At 41.8% G+C, this 4127-nt stretch overlaps 1 long non-coding RNA gene across 1 annotated transcript; it reads right to left on the reverse strand.

Moving 5' to 3' along the window:
- Nucleotides 1-590: 590 nt before the first annotated feature.
- On the reverse strand, nt 591-3836 carry LOC125526499. Its single transcript, XR_007291717.1, has 2 exons — nt 3386-3836; nt 591-1011 (listed from the first exon to the last, which is right to left on the reverse strand). It is a non-coding gene; the product is annotated as an uncharacterized LOC125526499 (long non-coding RNA).
- Between the last annotated feature and the right edge of the window lie 291 nt (nt 3837-4127).

Here is a 4127-nt window from a genome sequence, read left to right on the forward strand (position 1 = left end):
ACTTTTTGAGGATTTTTTATATCAAAAAATAAGAATTACTGGAGCCAAGACCAACCAGAGAGGGGCCCTTGGGTGCGCACAACCCACCAGGGCGCGCCCCCTCTCCTGGCGCGTCCAGGTGGGTTGTACTCACCTGATGGCCCCACAGACGCCCCCCTGATACTATAAATTCACATATTTTCAGAAAAAAATGAGCGAGAAAGAATTATCGCGATCCACGAGATGGAGCCACCGCCAGGCCCTGTTCTTCCTCGGGAGGGCAGATCTGGAGTCCTTTTGGGGTTCCGGAAAGGGGGATCTTCGTTTGGGGAGGACTAGTATAGAAACAAGGCCTATGGTGAAAGAATAGAAAAAAAAACGAACCTGAGCCGTTGGATGGAAGATGACTGGTACAGATTTAGGTGGAGAGTTCCCAGTGTACATTTCTTGAAAACCCCCCTAGTACTAGTTACATATAATAACTTTTGCAATAACCACCTCAAATCTCTCATATATCAATCAATTTGTCCTTCCTAAATAAGACACTGTTTCAGACCTGTAAGGGTGCCCTTGTCCTATTAAGTTTACACAAAAAATGCACATATATGTACTGTACGAGAACTCATGTATATTTGGTTTCATTACTAACTTCTGCTACATCAGAAATCATGCAAGAAATCCAAACATGTTGGTCACTAAAAGTAGGTGGACATCATCACAAATATTAGAGTACATGAGAACATTATCCATCCACTTGAAATCATAACGAAACATACATTTGAAATTGCATGATCCCAGACCGAACATAACAGAAGAGACGCACATACATATCTTATCAAGTGTAACATATCATGAGAGGATCGTTTTTGCTACATCTCATGCAAGACTAATTATGAAGGACCAAAATAATCGCCGTTTCAGCAAGCATTGCCAGTAAAAATTGCATCAACTTTTGCTACTTGATGGTACACAACAAAAAAGCCTCCATTACTAGCGTGCTTATCGAGCTTCTTGTGCTGGGAGAGATCAGACCTAATAACAAATAAAAATTCAGTTAGCACAGGTCCGTACAAGTGTCAAGCATTCATAATCTTATTACTCATGATCTAATCGAATGAATATGCATCATAAATGCCATCTAAGTGTGTGCTGCACATACCACATGGAAGGAAAATAGAGATGAATCAAATTCATCCAAAAACACAACCTAAAGTTTGCTTCTATGCTGGAACTCACAGAGCCGCCAGCTATTTTGTTGCTCATCCTAACCTACTAATAATGAGATTATAAAACATTATTTATCTCGTACAAAAAACACTAGTGCATACTGTTCATATGGTGAGACTGGCAACCAATGGCAGAAGTAGGCAACAAAAACATTTACATATAAAGTTCAGATAAATTAACTTAAGCGAACATGCAAAATGCAGAATCATATTAGACATCAATCAGATAAACCTTGGGATTTTACTGAAAAGAGCTCAATAATTTTTGTTCAGATACTCCACTGGGCAAAAATATCTAGCAATATTATTTGCAAACACACTGGGATTGCATATTTTTTTGATCAGGTACTTTTATAAAATTTTAACATAGCTGAAAGCTTGAACAACCATCCATATACCTCAGATCATCAGATTACAAGTTTCAAGGACTACTTAAAAGCAGAGATAGGAACAAGAACAAATGGCAGCGAACAATTTTTTTCCCTGTCCTGCAGATTCAGATTATTATTATAATCCAATAGTTTTAAAACAAAATGATGGCATGCATTATATTACTTCGGAATAGCAACAAGAAAACCACGACAACACAGGAAATAAAAATGGACAAGATGACCGAGAAAGAGTGGTCGTAAACCATTTCATGTTGTGGGAACCAATCAAAGTGCAACAGACTTTGACAATTCAATTGCTCTAGTATCCAAAATCTCATCAAAATGTTATATTTTCACCGGTTCATCTGCGTGGTTGTAGTGATTCTACCACTGTCATTGATTTTATTTTATTTTGACTCCAGGCTCGATTAACCTGGCTCCAATCAGAATGTGCTCATGTGGTGCCCAAATAACATCGCAGTGATCCAAGGAACTGTAGTTTTTCTTTTGTTGTGGTCTGTGGAACAAACAGTTTACTGCTACCAGTGAACAAAATGGCAGCGCACAACAATTGGCTGCCCATTCTAATGCGGCCAAAATAATGTGCACCCAGAAAGAGCAGAAGGCAAAATAGAAGCTAACTTTTCCATATTGGAAATCATGAAATTACCAAGTTAGGTTGATCCTCAGGTCAAATATTCATTGACAAAAATATTTTTCGGCAAACAAGTGCAACTACTTTTTTTCTCTGGAAGAAGACATCTCCAATTGCAAGGTTGCAAATTAGAAGGTACAGACAACGAGAGTCTTATTTTACAAGCGGAAGGTTACAATGAATGCAAACTGAAAACAAGAATGTTATCCTTCAACCTCTTGGTGAAATATGTACACTATTCTCTAACTATTTTGGTCAGGTGAATTCGACATTTAAAAATCTAAAACAACACATGAACATGCTGGTAGATATATTAAATTAGTTCATGGATGTAAGCGCGGTTTTGAGCTGACCACAATTTGACCTCCAAGCTTTGATGTTGTCTGATACTAATATTTTGGGCACCGATAATCTTACATGTACAGACAGACTACAAAATCTTAACATAAACTTCTGAACTAATTTCACCAGGACAACGAGAGCCACTATAGGATGTTCATGTGTGGCTGTATCACAAGCATATATACCTTTATAACATCGCGAGGCAACGAGAGCCACTATAGGATGTTCCTGTATCACAAGCTAAGGCTGAAACATCATCTCGCCAGAATGTATTCCCATACTATTTTTTGACACACCACACGACATCCGTATATGCATGCTAAATATTCAGCTTTATCAGCCTCTCACTAAATCTACTCTGTTCATGTGTTTCTGCTCCGACTCTCTCTGCACTCCTGTGAAAATAAAAGCAGTGGGCTTGACCGTTTCATCAGATATAATTCAAACCACGGGCGAGGCGCTTTGGAGCTAAACCTCCATTGAACCCCTTTTTTTGGGGGAAGTACGAGATGCATATTTAGAAGTATCAACAAATTCTGAACAAAATCCAACATGTGCATATACAGTACATATGTGTAAATTTTCATTAGATAGATATGCCTCTTCCTAAACACAGCACAGTATAAAATATGAGCTACAATGACCAATGTTGACAATGTGCAATCTTCAGACACATGTGTTCTTGGGTAGCATACCAGAATTAAGCCATAGCACTAAGCATCATCCTAAGCGTCACAGGAGAGGGGAGAAGCCATTAGAGAGTAATCTACAGGAGGGAGAGAGGGGAGGGAAGTGGGAAAAACGGAGCGGACTTTGTTTCTGATCCTGCGAGGCGAAGGAGGCGAGGAGATCGAACACCACCGGCTTGCCTCCGGTGAGCTATTGCTGGATCTAGGAGCAACGGGGAGGAGTGGCAGCATCACCACGGACTAGATCACTACTAGCTTGCCTCCGGATGTAGGAACGTGTTGAGCGGGCGGGACATCCGCGGCCACCAGGGACGAGGACACCGTGGCGGCGGCTGCCCGGTCGCTGACGATGATGTGCAGCGTGATGATGTGGTGGCCTGGGGGCGGAACCAAGCGACCTAGATGCCGTAGTAGGAGGGCAGGGGGCAGGGAGTATGTGCCGTGGGAGTAACCGTCGTCCACCATGGAAGCACCGGATCTGCCTATCTGGGCAGCTACCACCGTCGACGAGAGATTGGGGAACGAGGGAGCGAGCTACAGGGAGAGTCGTTTTGAAGGAGAGGGACCTGAAGCAACTTAGTTGAGAGCAAAGGGACATATTTGCACAGAGTTGTGTAGTTATGAGTACAGATCCATCCTCTCCGATCTGTAGCGTACATGCCTGATCCAACGGCCCAGTATCTTTTTTCTATTCTTCTACCATAAGCTCAGTTTCTATACTAGTCGCCCCCTCTTCGTTCTTCGTCATCACCAACCCTTCTCCATCGCTAATTCCATGGTTCTCCCCACCGGGAGTGAGTAATTCCTTCGTAGGCTCGCTGGTCGGTGAGGAGTTGAATGAGATTCATCATGTAATCGAGTTAGT

Source organism: Triticum urartu, unplaced genomic scaffold, assembly GCF_003073215.2.
Source record: "Triticum urartu cultivar G1812 unplaced genomic scaffold, Tu2.1 TuUngrouped_contig_10309, whole genome shotgun sequence".
In the NCBI taxonomy this organism is placed as follows: domain Eukaryota; kingdom Viridiplantae; phylum Streptophyta; class Magnoliopsida; order Poales; family Poaceae; genus Triticum; species Triticum urartu.